This window comes from Alosa pseudoharengus, unplaced genomic scaffold, assembly GCF_046254945.1.
Source record: "Alosa pseudoharengus isolate Yale_2024_CS ecotype anadromous, Long Island Sound unplaced genomic scaffold, YU_APseudo_1.1 YU_APseudo_1.1_scf_23, whole genome shotgun sequence".
Lineage (NCBI taxonomy): Eukaryota > Metazoa > Chordata > Actinopteri > Clupeiformes > Clupeidae > Alosa > Alosa pseudoharengus.
In genome coordinates this window covers 10,131,939-10,149,956 of record NW_027468685.1, presented here as the reverse complement: position 1 = coordinate 10,149,956, position 18,018 = coordinate 10,131,939, and the positions used below count along the sequence as shown (strand labels likewise).

The 18,018-nt window shown below is 52.5% G+C and overlaps 39 non-coding genes across 39 annotated transcripts; all 39 read left to right on the top strand.

Annotated features, from left to right (window-relative positions):
• Positions 1-613: 613 nt before the first annotated feature.
• trnar-ccu (transfer RNA arginine (anticodon CCU)) lies at positions 614-686 on the top strand. Its single transcript has one exon. It is a non-coding gene; the product is annotated as a tRNA-Arg (tRNA).
• Positions 687-692: 6 nt separating this feature from the next.
• trnam-cau (transfer RNA methionine (anticodon CAU)) lies at positions 693-764 on the top strand. The gene has a single exon. It is a non-coding gene; the product is annotated as a tRNA-Met (tRNA).
• Positions 765-1,499: 735 nt separating this feature from the next.
• On the top strand, positions 1,500-1,572 carry trnar-ccu (transfer RNA arginine (anticodon CCU)). The gene has a single exon. It is a non-coding gene; the product is annotated as a tRNA-Arg (tRNA).
• A 6-nt stretch (positions 1,573-1,578) lies between these two features.
• On the top strand, positions 1,579-1,650 carry trnam-cau (transfer RNA methionine (anticodon CAU)). The gene has a single exon. It is a non-coding gene; the product is annotated as a tRNA-Met (tRNA).
• A 402-nt stretch (positions 1,651-2,052) lies between these two features.
• On the top strand, positions 2,053-2,125 carry trnar-ccu (transfer RNA arginine (anticodon CCU)). Its single transcript has one exon. It is a non-coding gene; the product is annotated as a tRNA-Arg (tRNA).
• Positions 2,126-2,131: 6 nt separating this feature from the next.
• trnam-cau (transfer RNA methionine (anticodon CAU)) lies at positions 2,132-2,203 on the top strand. The gene has a single exon. It is a non-coding gene; the product is annotated as a tRNA-Met (tRNA).
• A 261-nt stretch (positions 2,204-2,464) lies between these two features.
• Positions 2,465-2,536, top strand: trnam-cau (transfer RNA methionine (anticodon CAU)). Its single transcript has one exon. It is a non-coding gene; the product is annotated as a tRNA-Met (tRNA).
• Positions 2,537-2,938: 402 nt separating this feature from the next.
• Positions 2,939-3,011, top strand: trnar-ccu (transfer RNA arginine (anticodon CCU)). The gene has a single exon. It is a non-coding gene; the product is annotated as a tRNA-Arg (tRNA).
• A 6-nt stretch (positions 3,012-3,017) lies between these two features.
• trnam-cau (transfer RNA methionine (anticodon CAU)) lies at positions 3,018-3,089 on the top strand. The gene has a single exon. It is a non-coding gene; the product is annotated as a tRNA-Met (tRNA).
• Positions 3,090-3,491: 402 nt separating this feature from the next.
• On the top strand, positions 3,492-3,564 carry trnar-ccu (transfer RNA arginine (anticodon CCU)). Its single transcript has one exon. It is a non-coding gene; the product is annotated as a tRNA-Arg (tRNA).
• A 6-nt stretch (positions 3,565-3,570) lies between these two features.
• Positions 3,571-3,642, top strand: trnam-cau (transfer RNA methionine (anticodon CAU)). The gene has a single exon. It is a non-coding gene; the product is annotated as a tRNA-Met (tRNA).
• Positions 3,643-4,376: 734 nt separating this feature from the next.
• trnar-ccu (transfer RNA arginine (anticodon CCU)) lies at positions 4,377-4,449 on the top strand. Its single transcript has one exon. It is a non-coding gene; the product is annotated as a tRNA-Arg (tRNA).
• A 6-nt stretch (positions 4,450-4,455) lies between these two features.
• trnam-cau (transfer RNA methionine (anticodon CAU)) lies at positions 4,456-4,527 on the top strand. Its single transcript has one exon. It is a non-coding gene; the product is annotated as a tRNA-Met (tRNA).
• A 261-nt stretch (positions 4,528-4,788) lies between these two features.
• On the top strand, positions 4,789-4,860 carry trnam-cau (transfer RNA methionine (anticodon CAU)). Its single transcript has one exon. It is a non-coding gene; the product is annotated as a tRNA-Met (tRNA).
• A 402-nt stretch (positions 4,861-5,262) lies between these two features.
• trnar-ccu (transfer RNA arginine (anticodon CCU)) lies at positions 5,263-5,335 on the top strand. The gene has a single exon. It is a non-coding gene; the product is annotated as a tRNA-Arg (tRNA).
• A 343-nt stretch (positions 5,336-5,678) lies between these two features.
• On the top strand, positions 5,679-5,750 carry trnam-cau (transfer RNA methionine (anticodon CAU)). Its single transcript has one exon. It is a non-coding gene; the product is annotated as a tRNA-Met (tRNA).
• Positions 5,751-6,152: 402 nt separating this feature from the next.
• Positions 6,153-6,225, top strand: trnar-ccu (transfer RNA arginine (anticodon CCU)). The gene has a single exon. It is a non-coding gene; the product is annotated as a tRNA-Arg (tRNA).
• A 339-nt stretch (positions 6,226-6,564) lies between these two features.
• Positions 6,565-6,636, top strand: trnam-cau (transfer RNA methionine (anticodon CAU)). The gene has a single exon. It is a non-coding gene; the product is annotated as a tRNA-Met (tRNA).
• Positions 6,637-7,037: 401 nt separating this feature from the next.
• On the top strand, positions 7,038-7,110 carry trnar-ccu (transfer RNA arginine (anticodon CCU)). Its single transcript has one exon. It is a non-coding gene; the product is annotated as a tRNA-Arg (tRNA).
• Positions 7,111-7,116: 6 nt separating this feature from the next.
• trnam-cau (transfer RNA methionine (anticodon CAU)) lies at positions 7,117-7,188 on the top strand. The gene has a single exon. It is a non-coding gene; the product is annotated as a tRNA-Met (tRNA).
• A 660-nt stretch (positions 7,189-7,848) lies between these two features.
• Positions 7,849-7,921, top strand: trnar-ccu (transfer RNA arginine (anticodon CCU)). The gene has a single exon. It is a non-coding gene; the product is annotated as a tRNA-Arg (tRNA).
• An 812-nt stretch (positions 7,922-8,733) lies between these two features.
• On the top strand, positions 8,734-8,811 carry trnar-ccu (transfer RNA arginine (anticodon CCU)). The gene has a single exon. It is a non-coding gene; the product is annotated as a tRNA-Arg (tRNA).
• Position 8,812: 1 nt separating this feature from the next.
• trnam-cau (transfer RNA methionine (anticodon CAU)) lies at positions 8,813-8,884 on the top strand. The gene has a single exon. It is a non-coding gene; the product is annotated as a tRNA-Met (tRNA).
• A 735-nt stretch (positions 8,885-9,619) lies between these two features.
• trnar-ccu (transfer RNA arginine (anticodon CCU)) lies at positions 9,620-9,692 on the top strand. Its single transcript has one exon. It is a non-coding gene; the product is annotated as a tRNA-Arg (tRNA).
• Positions 9,693-10,508: 816 nt separating this feature from the next.
• On the top strand, positions 10,509-10,586 carry trnar-ccu (transfer RNA arginine (anticodon CCU)). The gene has a single exon. It is a non-coding gene; the product is annotated as a tRNA-Arg (tRNA).
• Position 10,587: 1 nt separating this feature from the next.
• On the top strand, positions 10,588-10,659 carry trnam-cau (transfer RNA methionine (anticodon CAU)). Its single transcript has one exon. It is a non-coding gene; the product is annotated as a tRNA-Met (tRNA).
• Positions 10,660-11,394: 735 nt separating this feature from the next.
• trnar-ccu (transfer RNA arginine (anticodon CCU)) lies at positions 11,395-11,472 on the top strand. The gene has a single exon. It is a non-coding gene; the product is annotated as a tRNA-Arg (tRNA).
• Position 11,473: 1 nt separating this feature from the next.
• On the top strand, positions 11,474-11,545 carry trnam-cau (transfer RNA methionine (anticodon CAU)). The gene has a single exon. It is a non-coding gene; the product is annotated as a tRNA-Met (tRNA).
• Positions 11,546-11,806: 261 nt separating this feature from the next.
• On the top strand, positions 11,807-11,878 carry trnam-cau (transfer RNA methionine (anticodon CAU)). The gene has a single exon. It is a non-coding gene; the product is annotated as a tRNA-Met (tRNA).
• A 402-nt stretch (positions 11,879-12,280) lies between these two features.
• trnar-ccu (transfer RNA arginine (anticodon CCU)) lies at positions 12,281-12,353 on the top strand. Its single transcript has one exon. It is a non-coding gene; the product is annotated as a tRNA-Arg (tRNA).
• A 6-nt stretch (positions 12,354-12,359) lies between these two features.
• Positions 12,360-12,431, top strand: trnam-cau (transfer RNA methionine (anticodon CAU)). The gene has a single exon. It is a non-coding gene; the product is annotated as a tRNA-Met (tRNA).
• Positions 12,432-12,696: 265 nt separating this feature from the next.
• trnam-cau (transfer RNA methionine (anticodon CAU)) lies at positions 12,697-12,768 on the top strand. The gene has a single exon. It is a non-coding gene; the product is annotated as a tRNA-Met (tRNA).
• A 406-nt stretch (positions 12,769-13,174) lies between these two features.
• trnar-ccu (transfer RNA arginine (anticodon CCU)) lies at positions 13,175-13,247 on the top strand. Its single transcript has one exon. It is a non-coding gene; the product is annotated as a tRNA-Arg (tRNA).
• A 6-nt stretch (positions 13,248-13,253) lies between these two features.
• Positions 13,254-13,325, top strand: trnam-cau (transfer RNA methionine (anticodon CAU)). The gene has a single exon. It is a non-coding gene; the product is annotated as a tRNA-Met (tRNA).
• Positions 13,326-13,586: 261 nt separating this feature from the next.
• On the top strand, positions 13,587-13,658 carry trnam-cau (transfer RNA methionine (anticodon CAU)). Its single transcript has one exon. It is a non-coding gene; the product is annotated as a tRNA-Met (tRNA).
• Positions 13,659-14,060: 402 nt separating this feature from the next.
• On the top strand, positions 14,061-14,133 carry trnar-ccu (transfer RNA arginine (anticodon CCU)). Its single transcript has one exon. It is a non-coding gene; the product is annotated as a tRNA-Arg (tRNA).
• A 6-nt stretch (positions 14,134-14,139) lies between these two features.
• trnam-cau (transfer RNA methionine (anticodon CAU)) lies at positions 14,140-14,211 on the top strand. Its single transcript has one exon. It is a non-coding gene; the product is annotated as a tRNA-Met (tRNA).
• Positions 14,212-17,042: 2,831 nt separating this feature from the next.
• Positions 17,043-17,114, top strand: trnam-cau (transfer RNA methionine (anticodon CAU)). The gene has a single exon. It is a non-coding gene; the product is annotated as a tRNA-Met (tRNA).
• Positions 17,115-17,517: 403 nt separating this feature from the next.
• On the top strand, positions 17,518-17,590 carry trnar-ccu (transfer RNA arginine (anticodon CCU)). Its single transcript has one exon. It is a non-coding gene; the product is annotated as a tRNA-Arg (tRNA).
• Positions 17,591-18,018: the final 428 nt, after the last annotated feature.

Genomic DNA, 18,018 nt, shown 5'->3' with positions numbered 1-18,018 from the left:
CCGTATCCGACTACGCACCTCCTTTGACTTGTCCTGATCATCTCATCTGCATTTTCTCAAATCTGCCTTGCAATCCAATCAAACTGCAAGGAGAGCACTGGAGCTAATGGAAATGAGCAAGCAATCAGAACTGAGGCAGAGTAGAGTGGCGCAGCGGAAGCGTGCTGGGCCCATAACCCAGAGGTCGATGGATCGAAACCAACCTCTGCTAGGCCGAGTTTTTAGATGCCTCTCCTGCGCGTTGACGCGCGCCATTTCCCTCAGAGTCTGGGCCAGCGCTGACAACGGCGAGTGGAGGGGGCTTCGGAGTGGGGAACCTGTAGCCACTTCCACGTTTATATACACGTTCACTTGACTTAGTCTTGATCTTCCCGTCACTTTACACTGTCGTGTAAAATGCAAACACCTCTTCAAACAATCTTCTGACATGGAAACATTTCAAATCAGGAAATATAGCCATGCTCACCTGCCACAGTCAGTCTGGAGTGCTTTCTGCCAGCTCAGGGCCCGAGACCCGAAAATTCAACACAGTGGCTTTGTCCGGCTACCCCGACATTTAAAACATTCCTTTGATACCAGTGGAGCAAAGGCTCTGATGGAGCGCAGCTGGTAAGCCCCAGTGGCCTAATGGATAAGGCACTGGCCTCCTAAGCCAGGGATTGTGGGTTCGAGTCCCATCTGGGGTGAGGCGGAGCAGAGTGGCGCAGCGGAAGCGTGCTGGGCCCATAACCCAGAGGTCGATGGATCGAAACCATCCTCTGCTAGGCTAACCCTTTAGGTGCCACGATAGTAGAGCCGCACACATTTTGCCTATCACAACCCACAGCCTGACACGGGAATGAAAACTACGACCGGCAGGCTTTCACTGGGGAACGTGCAGCCATTTCCGTATCCGACTACGCACCTCCTTTGACTTGTCCTGATCATCTCATCTGCATTTTCTCAAATCTGCCTTGCAATCCAATCAAACTGCAAGGAGAGCACTGGAGCTAATGGAAATGAGCAAGCAATCAGAACTGAGGCAGAGTAGAGTGGCGCAGCGGAAGCGTGCTGGGCCCATAACCCAGAGGTCGATGGATCGAAACCAACCTCTGCTAGGCCGAGTTTTTAGATGCCTCTCCTGCGCGTTGACGCGCGCCATTTCCCTCAGAGTCTGGGCCAGCGCTGACAACGGCGAGTGGAGGGGGCTTCGGAGTGGGGAACCTGTAGCCACTTCCACGTTTATATACACGTTCACTTGACTTAGTCTTGATCTTCCCGTCACTTTACACTGTCGTGTAAAATGCAAACACCTCTTCAAACAATCTTCTGACATGGAAACATTTCAAATCAGGAAATATAGCCATGCTCACCTGCCACAGTCAGTCTGGAGTGCTTTCTGCCAGCTCAGGGCCCGAGACCCGAAAATTCAACACAGTGGCTTTGTCCGGCTACCCCGACATTTAAAACATTCCTTTGATACCAGTGGAGCAAAGGCTCTGATGGAGCGCAGCTGGTAAGCCCCAGTGGCCTAATGGATAAGGCACTGGCCTCCTAAGCCAGGGATTGTGGGTTCGAGTCCCATCTGGGGTGAGGCGGAGCAGAGTGGCGCAGCGGAAGCGTGCTGGGCCCATAACCCAGAGGTCGATGGATCGAAACCATCCTCTGCTAGGCCGAGTTTTTAGATGCCTCTCCTGCGCGTTGACGCGCGCCATTTCCCTCAGAGTCTGGGCCAGCGCTGACAACGGCGAGTGGAGGGGGCTTCGGAGTGGGGAACCTGTAGCCACTTCCACGTTTATATACACGTTCACTTGACTTAGTCTTGATCTTCCCGTCACTTTACACTGTCGTGTAAAATGCAAACACCTCTTCAAACAATCTTCTGACATGGAAACATTTCAAATCAGGAAATATAGCCATGCTCACCTGCCACAGTCAGTCTGGAGTGCTTTCTGCCAGCTCAGGGCCCGAGACCCGAAAATTCAACACAGTGGCTTTGTCCGGCTATCCCGACATTTAAAACATTCCTTTGATACCAGTGGAGCAAAGGCTCTGATGGAGCGCAGCTGGTAAGCCCCAGTGGCCTAATGGATAAGGCACTGGCCTCCTAAGCCAGGGATTGTGGGTTCGAGTCCCATCTGGGGTGAGGCGGAGCAGAGTGGCGCAGCGGAAGCGTGCTGGGCCCATAACCCAGAGGTCGATGGATCGAAACCATCCTCTGCTAGGCTAACCCTTTAGGTGCCACGATAGTAGAGCCGCACACATTTTGCCTTTCACAACCCACAGCCTGACACGGGAATGAAAACTACGACCGGCAGGCTTTCACTGGGGAACGTGCAGCCATTTCCGTATCCGACTACGCACCTCCTTTGACTTGTCCTGATCATCTCATCTGCATTTTCTCAAATCTGCCTTGCAATCCAATCAAACTGCAAGGAGAGCACTGGAGCTAATGGAAATGAGCGGGCAATCAGAACTGAGGCAGAGCAGAGTGGCGCAGCGGAAGCGTGCTGGGCCCATAACCCAGAGGTCGATGGATCGAAACCATCCTCTGCTAGGCCCAGTTTTTAGATGCCTCTCCTGCGCGTTGACGCGCGCCATTTCCCTCAGAGTCTGGGCCAGCGCTGACAACGGCGAGTGGAGGGGGCTTCGGAGTGGGGAACCTGTAGCCACTTCCACGTTTATATACACGTTCACTTGACTTAGTCTTGATCTTCCCGTCACTTTACACTGTCGTGTAAAATGCAAACACCTCTTCAAACAATCTTCTGACATGGAAACATTTCAAATCAGGAAATATAGCCATGCTCACCTGCCACAGTCAGTCTGGAGTGCTTTCTGCCAGCTCAGGGCCCGAGACCCGAAAATTCAACACAGTGGCTTTGTCCGGCTATCCCGACATTTAAAACATTCCTTTGATACCAGTGGAGCAAAGGCTCTGATGGAGCGCAGCTGGAAAGCCCCAGTGGCCTAATGGATAAGGCACTGGCCTCCTAAGCCAGGGATTGTGGGTTCGAGTCCCATCTGGGGTGAGGCGGAGCAGAGTGGCGCAGCGGAAGCGTGCTGGGCCCATAACCCAGAGGTCGATGGATCGAAACCATCCTCTGCTAGGCCGAGTTTTTAGATGCCTCTCCTGCGCGTTGACGCGCGCCATTTCCCTCAGAGTCTGGGCCAGCGCTGACAACGGCGAGTGGAGGGGGCTTCGGAGTGGGGAACCTGTAGCCACTTCCACGTTTATATACACGTTCACTTGACTTAGTCTTGATCTTCCCGTCACTTTACACTGTCGTGTAAAATGCAAACACCTCTTCAAACAATCTTCTGACATGGAAACATTTCAAATCAGGAAATATAGCCATGCTCACCTGCCACAGTCAGTCTGGAGTGCTTTCTGCCAGCTCAGGGCCCGAGACCCGAAAATTCAACACAGTGGCTTTGTCCGGCTATCCCGACATTTAAAACATTCCTTTGATACCAGTGGAGCAAAGGCTCTGATGGAGCGCAGCTGGTAAGCCCCAGTGGCCTAATGGATAAGGCACTGGCCTCCTAAGCCAGGGATTGTGGGTTCGAGTCCCATCTGGGGTGAGGCGGAGCAGAGTGGCGCAGCGGAAGCGTGCTGGGCCCATAACCCAGAGGTCGATGGATCGAAACCATCCTCTGCTAGGCTAACCCTTTAGGTGCCACGATAGTAGAGCCGCACACATTTTGCCTATCACAACCCACAGCCTGACACGGGAATGAAAACTACGACCGGCAGGCTTTCACTGGGGAACGTGCAGCCATTTCCGTATCCGACTACGCACCTCCTTTGACTTGTCCTGATCATCTCATCTGCATTTTCTCAAATCTGCCTTGCAATCCAATCAAACTGCAAGGAGAGCACTGGAGCTAATGGAAATGAGCAAGCAATCAGAACTGAGGCAGAGTAGAGTGGCGCAGCGGAAGCGTGCTGGGCCCATAACCCAGAGGTCGATGGATCGAAACCAACCTCTGCTAGGCCGAGTTTTTAGATGCCTCTCCTGCGCGTTGACGCGCGCCATTTCCCTCAGAGTCTGGGCCAGCGCTGACAACGGCGAGTGGAGGGGGCTTCGGAGTGGGGAACCTGTAGCCACTTCCACGTTTATATACACGTTCACTTGACTTAGTCTTGATCTTCCCGTCACTTTACACTGTCGTGTAAAATGCAAACACCTCTTCAAACAATCTTCTGACATGGAAACATTTCAAATCAGGAAATATAGCCATGCTCACCTGCCACAGTCAGTCTGGAGTGCTTTCTGCCAGCTCAGGGCCCGAGACCCGAAAATTCAACACAGTGGCTTTGTCCGGCTATCCCGACATTTAAAACATCCTTTGATACCAGTGGAGCAAAGGCTCTGATGGAGCGCAGCTGGTAAGCCCCAGTGGCCTAATGGATAAGGCACTGGCCTCCTAAGCCAGGGATTGTGGGTTCGAGTCCCATCTGGGGTGAGGCGGAGCAGAGTGGCGCAGCGGAAGCGTGCTGGGCCCATAACCCAGAGGTCGATGGATCGAAACCATCCTCTGCTAGGCTAACCCTTTAGGTGCCACGATAGTAGAGCCGCACACATTTTGCCTTTCACAACCCACAGCCTGACACGGGAATGAAAACTACGACCGGCAGGCTTTCACTGGGGAACGTGCAGCCATTTCCGTATCCGACTACGCACCTCCTTTGACTTGTCCTGATCATCTCATCTGCATTTTCTCAAATCTGCCTTGCAATCCAATCAAACTGCAAGGAGAGCACTGGAGCTAATGGAAATGAGCGGGCAATCAGAACTGAGGCAGAGCAGAGTGGCGCAGCGGAAGCGTGCTGGGCCCATAACCCAGAGGTCGATGGATCGAAACCATCCTCTGCTAGGCCCAGTTTTTAGATGCCTCTCCTGCGCGTTGACGCGCGCCATTTCCCTCAGAGTCTGGGCCAGCGCTGACAACGGCGAGTGGAGGGGGCTTCGGAGTGGGGAACCTGTAGCCACTTCCACGTTTATATACACGTTCACTTGACTTAGTCTTGATCTTCCCGTCACTTTACACTGTCGTGTAAAATGCAAACACCTCTTCAAACAATCTTCTGACATGGAAACATTTCAAATCAGGAAATATAGCCATGCTCACCTGCCACAGTCAGTCTGGAGTGCTTTCTGCCAGCTCAGGGCCCGAGACCCGAAAATTCAACACAGTGGCTTTGTCCGGCTATCCCGACATTTAAAACATTCCTTTGATACCAATGGAGCAAAGGCTCTGATGGAGCGCAGCTGGTAAGCCCCAGTGGCCTAATGGATAAGGCACTGGCCTCCTAAGCCAGGGATTGTGGGTTCGAGTCCCATCTGGGGTGAGGCGGAGCAGAGTGGCGCAGCGGAAGCGTGCTGGGCCCATAACCCAGAGGTCGATGGATCGATCGAAACCATCCTCTGCTAGGCTAACCCTTTAGGTGCCACGATAGTAGAGCCGCACACATTTTGCCTTTCACAACCCACAGCCTGACACGGGAATGAAAACTACGACCGGCAGGCTTTCACTGGGGAACGTGCAGCCATTTCCGTATCCGACTACGCACCTCCTTTGACTTGTCCTGATCATCTCATCTGCATTTTCTCAAATCTGCCTTGCAATCCAATCAAACTGCAAGGAGAGCACTGGAGCTAATGGAAATGAGCAGGCAATCAGAACTGAGGCAGAGCAGAGTGGCGCAGCGGAAGCGTGCTGGGCCCATAACCCAGAGGTCGATGGATCGAAACCATCCTCTGCTAGGCCGAGTTTTTAGATGCCTCTCCTGCGCGTTGACGCGCGCCATTTCCCTCAGAGTCTGGGCCAGCGCTGACAACGGCGAGTGGAGGGGGCTTCGGAGTGGGGAACCTGTAGCCACTTCCACGTTTATATACACGTTCACTTGACTTAGTCTTGATCTTCCCGTCACTTTACACTGTCGTGTAAAATGCAAACACCTCTTCAAACAATCTTCTGACATGGAAACATTTCAAATCAGGAAATATAGCCATGCTCACCTGCCACAGTCAGTCTGGAGTGCTTTCTGCCAGCTCAGGGCCCGAGACCCGAAAATTCAACACAGTGGCTTTGTCCGGCTATCCCGACATTTAAAAGATTCCTTTGATACCATTGGAGCAAAGGCTCTGATGGAGCGCAGCTGGTAAGCCCCAGTGGCCTAATGGATAAGGCACTGGCCTCCTAAGCCAGGGATTGTGGGTTCGAGTCCCATCTGGGGTGAGGCGGAGCAGTGTGGCGCAGCGGAAGCGTGCTGGGCCCATAACCCAGAGGTCGATGGATCGAAACCATCCTCTGCTAGGCTAACCCTTTAGGTGCCACGATAGTAGAGCCGCACACATTTTGCCTTTCACAACCCACAGCCTGACACGGGAATGAAAACTACGACCGGCAGGCTTTCACTGGGGAACGTGCAGCCATTTCCGTATCCGACTACGCACCTCCTTTGACTTGTCCTGATCATCTCATCTGCATTTTCTCAAATCTGCCTTGCAATCCAATCAAACTGCAAGGAGAGCACTGGAGCTAATGGAAATGAGCAGGCAATCAGAACTGAGGCAGAGCAGAGTGGCGCAGCGGAAGCGTGCTGGGCCCATAACCCAGAGGTCGATGGATCGAAACCATCCTCTGCTAGGCCGAGTTTTTAGATGCCTCTCCTGCGCGTTGACGCGCGCCATTTCCCTCAGAGTCTGGGCCAGCGCTGACAACGGCGAGTGGAGGGGGCTTCGGAGTGGGGAACCTGTAGCCACTTCCACGTTTATATACACGTTACTTGACTTAGTCTTGATATTCCCGTCACTTTACACTGTCGTGTAAAATGCAAACACCTCTTCAAACAATCTTCTGACATGGAAACATTTCAAATCAGGAAATATAGCCATGCTCACCTGCCACAGTCAGTCTGGAGTGCTTTCTGCCAGCTCAGGGCCCGAGACCCGAAAATTCAACACAGTGGCTTTGTCCGGCTATCCCGACATTTAAAAGATTCCATTGATACCAGTGGAGTAAAGGCTCTGATGGAACGCAGCTGGTAAGCCCCAGTGGCCTAATGGATAAGGCACTGGCCTCCTAAGCCAGGGATTGTGGGTTCGAGTCCCATCTGGGGTGAGGCGGAGCAGAGTGGCGCAGCGGAAGCGTGCTGGGCCCATAACCCAGAGGTCGATGGATCGAAACCATCCTCTGCTAGGCTAACCCTTTCCGGCAGGCTTTCACTGGGGAACGTGCAGCCATTTCCGTATCCGACTACGCTCCTCCTTTGACTTGTCCTGATCATCTCATCTGCATTTTCTCAAATCTGCCTTGCAATCCAATCAAACTGCAAGGAGAGCACTGGAGCTAATGGAAATGAGCAGGCAATCAGAACTGAGGCAGAGCAGAGTGGCGCAGCGGAAGCGTGCTGGGCCCATAACCCAGAGGTCGATGGATCGAAACCATCCACTGCTAGGCCGAGTTTTTAGATGCCTCTCCTGCGCGTTGACGCGCGCCATTTCCCTCAGAGTCTGGGCCAGCGCTGACAACGGCGAGTGGAGGGGGCTTCGGAGTGGGGAACCTGTAGCCACTTCCACGTTTATATACACGTTCACTTGACTTAGTCTTGATCTTCCCGTCACTTTACACTGTCGTGTAAAATGCAAACACCTCTTCAAACAATCTTCTGACATGGAAACATTTCAAATCAGGAAATATAGCCATGCTCACCTGCCACAGTCAGTCTGGAGTGCTTTCTGCCAGCTCAGGGCCCGAGACCCGAAAATTCAACACAGTGGCTTTGTCCGGCTATCCCGACATTTAAAACATTCCTTTGATACCAGTGGAGCAAAGGCACTGATGGAGCGCAGCTGGTAAGCCCCAGTGGCCTAATGGATAAGGCACTGGCCTCCTAAGCCAGGGATTGTGGGTTCGAGTCCCATCTGGGGTGAGGCGGAGCAGAGTGGCGCAGCGGAAGCGTGCTGGGCCCATAACCCAGAGGTCGATGGATCAAAACCATCCTCTGCTAGGCTAACCCTTTAGGTGCCACGATAGTAGAGCCGCACACATTTTGCCTTTCACAACCCACAGCCTGACACGGGAATGAAAACTACGACCGGCAGGCTTTCACTGGGGAACGTGCAGCCATTTCCGTATCCGACTACGCTCCTCCTTTGACTTGTCCTGATCATCTCATCTGCATTTTCTCAAATCTGCCTTGCAATCCAATCAAACTGCAAGGAGAGCACTGGAGCTAATGGAAATGAGCAGGCAATCAGAACTGAGGCAGAGCAGAGTGGCGCAGCGGAAGCGTGCTGGGCCCATATCCCAGAGGTCGATGGATCGAAACCATCCTCTGCTAGGCCCAGTTTTTAGATGCCTCTCCTGCGCGTTGACGCGCGCCATTTCCCTCAGAGTCTGGGCCAGCGCTGACAACGGCGAGTGGAGGGGGCTTCGGAGTGGGGAACCTGTAGCCACTTCCACGTTTATATACACGTTACTTGACTTAGTCTTGATCTTCCCGTCACTTTACACTGTCGTGTAAAATGCAAACACCTCTTCAAACAATCTTCTGACATGGAAACATTTCAAATCAGGAAATATAGCCATGCTCACCTGCCACAGTCAGTCTGGAGTGCTTTCTGCCAGCTCAGGGCCCGAGACCCGAAAATTCAACACAGTGGCTTTGTCCGGCTATCCCGACATTTAAAAGATTCCATTGATACCAGTGGAGTAAAGGCTCTGATGGAGCGCAGCTGGTAAGCCCCAGTGGCCTAATGGATAAGGCACTGGCCTCCTAAGCCAGGGATTGTGGGTTCGAGTCCCATCTGGGTTGAGGCGGAGCAGAGTGGCGCAGCGGAAGCGTGCTGGGCCCATAACCCAGAGGTCGATGGATCGAAACCATCCTCTGCTAGGCTAACCCTTTAGGTGCCACGATAGTAGAGCCGCACACATTTAGCCTTTCACGACCCACACCCTGACACGGGAATGAAAACTACGACCGGCAGGCTTTCACTGGGGAACGTGCAGCCATTTCCGTATCCGACTACGCTCCTCCTTTGACTTGTCCTGATCATCTCATCTGCATTTTCTCAAATCTGCCTTGCAATCCAATCAAACTGCAAGGAGAGCACTGGAGCTAATGGAAATGAGCAGGTAATCAGAACTGAGGCAGAGCAGAGTGGCGCAGCGGAAGCGTGCTGGGCCCATAACCCAGAGGTCGATGGATCGAAACCATCCACTGCTAGGCCGAGTTTTTAGATGCCTCTCCTGCGCGTTGACGCGCGCCATTTCCCTCAGAGTCTGGGCCAGCGCTGACAACGGCGAGTGGAGGGGGCTTCGGAGTGGGGAACCTGTAGCCACTTCCACGTTTATATACACGTTCACTTGACTTAGTCTTGATCTTCCCGTCACTTTACACTGTCGTGTAAAATGCAAACACCTCTTCAAACAATCTTCTGACATGGAAACATTTCAAATCAGGAAATATAGCCATGCTCACCTGCCACAGTCAGTCTGGAGTGCTTTCTGCCAGCTCAGGGCCCGAGACCCGAAAATTCAACACAGTGGCTTTGTCCGGCTATCCCGACATTTAAAACATTCCTTTGATACCAGTGGAGCAAAGGCACTGATGGAGCGCAGCTGGTAAGCCCCAGTGGCCTAATGGATAAGGCACTGGCCTCCTAAGCCAGGGATTGTGGGTTCGAGTCCCATCTGGGGTGAGGCGGAGCAGAGTGGCGCAGCGGAAGCGTGCTGGGCCCATAACCCAGAGGTCGATGGATCGATCGAAACCATCCTCTGCTAGGCTAACCCTTTAGGTGCCACGATAGTAGAGCCGCACACATTTTGCCTTTCACAACCCACAGCCTGACACGGGAATGAAAACTACGACCGGCAGGCTTTCACTGGGGAACGTGCAGCCATTTCCGTATCCGACTACGCTCCTCCTTTGACTTGTCCTGATCATCTCATCTGCATTTTCTCAAATCTGCCTTGCAATCCAATCAAACTGCAAGGAGAGCACTGGAGCTAATGGAAATGAGCAGGCAATCAGAACTGAGGCAGAGCAGAGTGGCGCAGCGGAAGCGTGCTGGGCCCATATCCCAGAGGTCGATGGATCGAAACCATCCTCTGCTAGGCCCAGTTTTTAGATGCCTCTCCTGCGCGTTGACGCGCGCCATTTCCCTCAGAGTCTGGGCCAGCGCTGACAACGGCGAGTGGAGGGGGCTTCGGAGTGGGGAACCTGTAGCCACTTCCACGTTTATATACACGTTACTTGACTTAGTCTTGATCTTCCCGTCACTTTACACTGTCGTGTAAAATGCAAACACCTCTTCAAACAATCTTCTGACATGGAAACATTTCAAATCAGGAAATATAGCCATGCTCACCTGCCACAGTCAGTCTGGAGTGCTTTCTGCCAGCTCAGGGCCCGAGACCCGAAAATTCAACACAGTGGCTTTGTCCGGCTATCCCGACATTTAAAAGATTCCATTGATACCAGTGGAGTAAAGGCTCTGATGGAGCGCAGCTGGTAAGCCCCAGTGGCCTAATGGATAAGGCACTGGCCTCCTAAGCCAGGGATTGTGGGTTCGAGTCCCATCTGGGTTGAGGCGGAGCAGAGTGGCGCAGCGGAAGCGTGCTGGGCCCATAACCCAGAGGTCGATGGATCGAAACCATCCTCTGCTAGGCTAACCCTTTAGGTGCCACGATAGTAGAGCCGCACACATTTAGCCTTTCACGACCCACACCCTGACACGGGAATGAAAACTACGACCGGCAGGCTTTCACTGGGGAACGTGCAGCCATTTCCGTATCCGACTACGCTCCTCCTTTGACTTGTCCTGATCATCTCATCTGCATTTTCTCAAATCTGCCTTGCAATCCAATCAAACTGCAAGGAGAGCACTGGAGCTAATGGAAATGAGCAGGCAATCAGAACTGAGGCAGAGCAGAGTGGCGCAGCGGAAGCGTGCTGGGCCCATAACCCAGAGGTCGATGGATCGAAACCATCCACTGCTAGGCCGAGTTTTTAGATGCCTCTCCTGCGCGTTGACGCGCGCCATTTCCCTCAGAGTCTGGGCCAGCGCTGACAACGGCGAGTGGAGGGGGCTTCGGAGTGGGGAACCTGTAGCCACTTCCACGTTTATATACACGTTCACTTGACTTAGTCTTGATCTTCCCGTCACTTTACACTGTCGTGTAAAATGCAAACACCTCTTCAAACAATCTTCTGACATGGAAACATTTCAAATCAGGAAATATAGCCATGCTCACCTGCCACAGTCAGTCTGGAGTGCTTTCTGCCAGCTCAGGGCCCGAGACCCGAAAATTCAACACAGTGGCTTTGTCCGGCTATCCCGACATTTAAAACATTCCTTTGATACCAGTGGAGCAAAGGCTCTGATGGAGCGCAGCTGGTAAGCCCCAGTGGCCTAATGGATAAGGCACTGGCCTCCTAAGCCAGGGATTGTGGGTTCGAGTCCCATCTGGGTTGAGGCGGAGCAGAGTGGCGCAGCGGAAGCGTGCTGGGCCCATAACCCAGAGGTCGATGGATCGAAACCATCCTCTGCTAGGCTAACCCTTTAGGTGCCACGATAGTAGAGCCGCACACATTTTGCCTTTCACGACCCACAGCCTGACACGGGAATGAAAACTACGACCGGCAGGCTTTCACTGGGGAACGTGCAGCCATTTCCGTATCCGACTACGCACCTCCTTTGACTTGTCCTGATCATCTCATCTGCATTTTCTCAAATCTGCCTTGCAATCCAATCAAACTGCAAGGAGAGCACTGGAGCTAATGGAAATGAGCAGGCAATCAGAACTGAGGCAGAGCAGAGTGGCGCAGCGGAAGCGTGCTGGGCCCATAACCCAGAGGTCGATGGATCGAAACCATCCTCTGCTAGGCCGAGTTTTTAGATGCCTCTCCTGCGCGTTGACGCGCGCCATTTCCCTCAGAGTCTGGGCCAGCGCTGACAACGGCGAGTGGAGGGGGCTTCGGAGTGGGGAACCTGTAGCCACTTCCACGTTTATATACACGTTCACTTGACTTAGTCTTGATCTTCCCGTCACTTTACACTGTCGTGTAAAATGCAAACACCTCTTCAAACAATCTTCTGACATGGAAACATTTCAAATCAGGAAATATAGCCATGCTCACCTGCCACAGTCAGTCTGGAGTGCTTTCTGCCAGCTCAGGGCCCGAGACCCGAAAATTCAACACAGTGGCTTTGTCCGGCTATCCCGACATTTAAAACATTCCTTTGATACCAGTGGAGCAAAGGCTCTGATGGAGCGCAGCTGGTAAGCCCCAGTGGCCTAATGGATAAGGCACTGGCCTCCTAAGCCAGGGATTGTGGGTTCGAGTCCCATCTGGGGTGAGGCGGAGCAGAGTGGCGCAGCGGAAGCGTGCTGGGCCCATAACCCAGAGGTCGATGGATCGAAACCATCCTCTGCTAGGCTAACCCTTTAGGTGCCACGATAGTAGAGCCGCACACATTTTGCCTTTCACAACCCACAGCCTGACACGGGAATGAAAACTACGACCGGCAGGCTTTCACTGGGGAACGTGCAGCCATTTCCGTATCCGACTACGCACCTCCTTTGACTTGTCCTGATCGATCATCTCATCTGCATTTTCTCAAATCTGCCTTGCAATCCAATCAAACTGCAAGGAGAGCACTGGAGCTAATGGAAATGAGCAGGCAATCAGAGCTGAGGCAGAGCAGAGTGGCGCAGCGGAAGCGTGCTGGGCCCATAACCCAGAGGTCGATGGATCGAAACCATCCTCTGCTAGGCCCAGTTTTTAGATGCCTCTCCTGCGCGTTGACGCGCGCCATTTCCCTCAGAGTCTGGGCCAGCGCTGACAACGGCGAGTGGAGGGGGCTTCGGAGTGGGGAACCTGTAGCCACTTCCACGTTTATATACACGTTCACTTGACTTAGTCTTGATCGATCTTCCCGTCACTTTACACTGTCGTGTAAAATGCAAACACCTCTTCAAACAATCTTCTGACATGGAAACATTTCAAATCAGGAAATATAGCCATGCTCACCTGCCACAGTCAGTCTGGAGTGCTTTCTGCCAGCTCAGGGCCCGAGACCCGAAAATTCAACACAGTGGCTTTGTCCGGCTATCCCGACATTTAAAACATTCCTTTGATACCAGTGGAGCAAAGGCTCTGATGGAGCGCAGCTGGTAAGCCCCAGTGGCCTAATGGATAAGGCACTGGCCTCCTAAGCCAGGGATTGTGGGTTCGAGTCCCATCTGGGGTGAGGCGGAGCAGAGTGGCGCAGCGGAAGCGTGCTGGGCCCATAACCCAGAGGTCGATGGATCGAAACCATCCTCTGCTAAGCTAACCCTTTAGGTGCCACGATAGTAGAGCCGCACACATTTTGCCTTTCACAACCCACAGCCTGACACGGGAATGAAAACTACGACCGGCAGGCTTTCACTGGGGAACGTGCAGCCATTTCCGTATCCGACTACGCACCTCCTTTGACTTGTCCTGATCATCTCATCTGCATTTTCTCAAATCTGCCTTGCAATCCAATCAAACTGCAAGGAGAGCACTGGAGCTAATGGAAATGAGCAGGCAATCAGAACTGAGGCAGAGCAGAGTGGCGCAGCGGAAGCGTGCTGGGCCCATAACCCAGAGGTCGATGGATCGAAACCATCCTCTGCTAGGCCGAGTTTTTAGATGCCTCTCCTGCGCGTTGACGCGCGCCATTTCCCTCAGAGTCTGGGCCAGCGCTGACAACGGCGAGTGGAGGGGGCTTCGGAGTGGGGAACCTGTAGCCACTTCCACGTTTATATACACGTTCACTTGACTTAGTCTTGATCTTCCCGTCACTTTACACTGTCGTGTAAAATGCAAACACCTCTTCAAACAATCTTCTGACATGGAAACATTTCAAATCAGGAAATATAGCCATGCTCACCTGCCACAGTCAGTCTGGAGTGCTTTCTGCCAGCTCAGGGCCCGAGACCCGAAAATTCAACACAGTGGCTTTGTCCGGCTATCCCGACATTTAAAACATTCCTTTGATACCAGTGGAGCAAAGGCTCTGATGGAGCGCAGCTGGTAAGCCCCAGTGGCCTAATGGATAAGGCACTGGCCTCCTAAGCCAGGGATTGTGGGTTCGAGTCCCATCTGGGGTGAGGCGGAGCAGAGTGGCGCAGCGGAAGCGTGCTGGGCCCATAACCCAGAGGTCGATGGATCGAAACCATCCTCTGCTAAGCTAACCCTTTAGGTGCCACGATAGTAGAGCCGCACACATTTTGCCTTTCACAACCCACAGCCTGACACGGGAATGAAAACTACGACCGGCAGGCTTTCACTGGGGTAAGGGAAGTCTTCCCAAATGTCCCTCCGATAACATGGGCGCGTGTGCCGTATGTCCCCGAGGTGGCCCCAATGTCAATGTGGTGAACTTGGGACACTTTTGTCGGACATATAGGACACCGACTGCCATTTGGGTCAGACTTTGGGGAAACCTTCGGACACATAGGAAACTGTGCGTTACCACCTGAAATCCTCCCGGGGGAGCTCTAAAGCCACAATAAGCTCAGGGAGACATCCGGGACACCTTCTGACAACTGGGTTCTTGGTTCTTCTTATCTCGAGGGCAAGGGATTAAAATCACCTCTCAGCGAGCTCTGGGACACATGGGGAGTTCTACCTGATGGGCCAAATGTCTCTTGAGGGCCATTTGGGCTACTTTCTGGGCTGTACCTGTGCAAAATTTGGTGTCTCTAGCCCCTACTGGGGAGGAGCTGTGAGCCCTAAAAGATGTGTGCCGGATATTCCAATGTGCCCCCCCCCACCTACCCCAAAATGCAGCTAGGTTCCCAAATGTCCCTTGGTTATTGCCCATCAGAAATCACAGTTGCTTTGGTCTGATCAATATGAAATCAACATATGTTTAACAACGGGATATTACGAACGAGGTGGACTAGGTTGGGAGTCGGTGGGTTATTGTCAGAAGGAGATAAGTGGCCTGAAACGTACAAGGTATCCCTCTTCCCGCTGGCTAACGCTAGGTGCTAGAGGGTCGGGACCAAGACACAAGGCACCGCCTCAAGGCCCCCAACAAATGTTCCAAAGCTGGAGTCTCTGAGTCACCCACAAGAAAAAACACACAGGAAAAACATACAAAAAGTTGACCACTTACAATTCAGACATAGCATTGTGGGTGTTAGCATGGTGCTAGGAGGCTGAAACTCAGGTCAGACCATCGGCCCATGACCCCCATGAAGCGTGTAAAGTTTCGTCCCTCTAGCTGCAGCACAAATTGTTGTGGTAACAAATGGTATGCCTAATGTCCCAAAATGGTATGCCGAATTTCCCTTAGTTTCCCAGATGTCCCAAAATGGTATGCCGAATGTCCCAAAATGGTATGCCTAATGTCCCAATAATTGTCCCTTAGTTTTCATATCCCTGTCTTCACATGTCCAACTGTTTTATGTCCAAGATGTCCCTTAGTAAACAATGTCCATTCATTAATATGTCAAACTGTTTATTTCCAATATGTCCCTTAGTAAAAATATGTCCATTTATTAATATGTCCAACTGTTTTATGTCCAAGATGTCCTCTTGCATTCTGGAACGTGCCCCTTTCCTAGATGTCCCTAATCACACAAATGGCGGGAGTAACTATGACTCTCTTTAGGTAGCCAAATGCGTCGTCATCTAATTAGTGACGTCCAACTGTTTCAAAATGGTATGCCGAATGTCCCAAAATGGTTCCTAAATGTCCTTTCAGAGTAATAGCACGCTAAACATCGGCCGATCGGCTTGAGCTCCAACTATGTCATATAACGGGTCGAGGCGGACCGGATGACGTGCGTTTCGTGTCGGTCAGACGTTCCCTGACGGAGTTTGCCTCTGGAAGGTCCGTGCGTCCCGCCATTCGAACCACTCGTCCCTGGACAGGAGACGGGCTGGCAGTGCAAATTTGCAAGACTTTGGGCCAAGTCTCGACGGGATATGGAGCCTTGAAAAAGGGACATTTTGGTATACATTCCCATTCACTTTCCCTTGCAGATAAATCCCATTCAAATGTATGCCAAATGTCCCTTCTCCCGTGGCGAAACGATGCACGCCAGGAGTTCAGAACCAACGCGTGGGCGACCGTCCCGGACCCCCGAACAACATATTCCGAGCTCGGGTCCCAGAGACCTTCCGAAGGTAGAGTTGCTCCCACCGGACCAACTTTTGCAGAGGGCCTTCTTGGCACCAAGTCCAACACTGCCCTGGCTGGAAAACTCCCAACGGCAACTTTGACCCCAGGAGGGTTTTAAAAAATCTTTGACCCCGTGACCTCATACTAGGCCCCCAGGGTTGTCCCTGTGCAAAATTTGGTGTCGCTAGCCCCTACTGGTGAGGAGCTGTGAGCCCTGAAAGATGTGTGCCATATTGCACAAGGTATCCTAAAAGTCCCTGCCCCCCCAACCTACACCTTGTGGCAGTTTGTTTCCTAAATGTCCCAGGACATTTGGCATACCCGGGACATTCGGCATACACCAACGGGACATATGGGAAAAATCGGGACATTTGGGAACCCCCCGGTGCGCTCCTTAAATGTCCCTTAGCTTCCCAAATGTCCGGGAGGCAAGGGGTGCCCAAATGGCAAAAGGGTTCCCGAATGTCCTCCCCCTGGTGGCGAAACGTGGAACTGGGCCATTTGGGAAAATACCGCCGAAACTTTGGAAATTTATTGCTCGGCGACCGAGGGCGCTAGAAACACGCCGAAACATCCGCGCGGTCCTTGTACTTTTGTGGAAGCGATCCGCAAGTCGCCGGATTTTTCCCGCGCTTCCCTGGCGTCGGCAAGGATAGGCGAAAAAAGTCCTCCGTTAACATTTCGGACTATATGGGAGGTGTGCCGAATGTCCCCCATTTCCCTAAGGCGGGAACGTGCAGCCATTTCCGTATCCGACTACGCACCTCCTTTGACTTGTCCTGATCATCTCATCTGCATTTTCTCAAATCTGCCTTGCAATCCAATCAAACTGCAAGGAGAGCACTGGAGCTAATGGAAATGAGCAGGCAATCAGAACTGAGGCAGAGCAGAGTGGCGCAGCGGAAGCGTGCTGGGCCCATAACCCAGAGGTCGATGGATCGAAACCATCCTCTGCTAGGCCGAGTTTTTAGATGCCTCTCCTGCGCGTTGACGCGCGCCATTTCCCTCAGAGTCTGGGCCAGCGCTGACAACGGCGAGTGGAGGGGGCTTCGGAGTGGGGAACCTGTAGCCACTTCCACGTTTATATACACGTTCACTTGACTTAGTCTTGATCTTCCCGTCACTTTACACTGTCGTGTAAAATGCAAACACCTCTTCAAACAATCTTCTGACATGGAAACATTTCAAATCAGGAAAATATAGCCATGCTCACCTGCCACAGTCAGTCTGGAGTGCTTTCTGCCAGCTCACGGCCCGAGACCCGAAAATTCAACACAGTGGCTTTGTCCGGCTATCCCGACATTTAAAACATTCCTTTGATACCAGTGGAGCAAAGGCTCTGATGGAGCGCAGCTGGTAAGCCCCAGTGGCCTAATGGATAAGGCACTGGCCTCCTAAGCCAGGGATTGTGGGTTCGAGTCCCATCTGGGGTGAGGCGGAGGAGAGTGGCGCAGCGGAAGCGTGCTGGGCCCATAACCCAGAGGTCGATGGATCGAAACCATCCTCTGCTAAGCTAACCCTTTAGGTGCCACGATAGTAGAGCCGCACACATTTTGCCTTTCACAACCCACAGCCTGACACGGGAATGAAAACTACGACCGGCAGGCTTTCACTGGGGCTTCGGAGTGGGGAACCTGTAGCCACTTCCACGTTTATATACACGTTCACTTGACTTAGTCTTGATCTTCCCGTCACTTTACACTGTCGTGTAAAATGCAAACACCTCTTCAAACAATCTTCTGACATGGAAACATTTCAAATCAGGAAATATAGCCATGCTCACCTGCCACAGTCAGTCTGGAGTGCTTTCTGCCAGCTCAGGGCCCGAGACCCGAAAATTCAACACAGTGGCTTTGTCCGG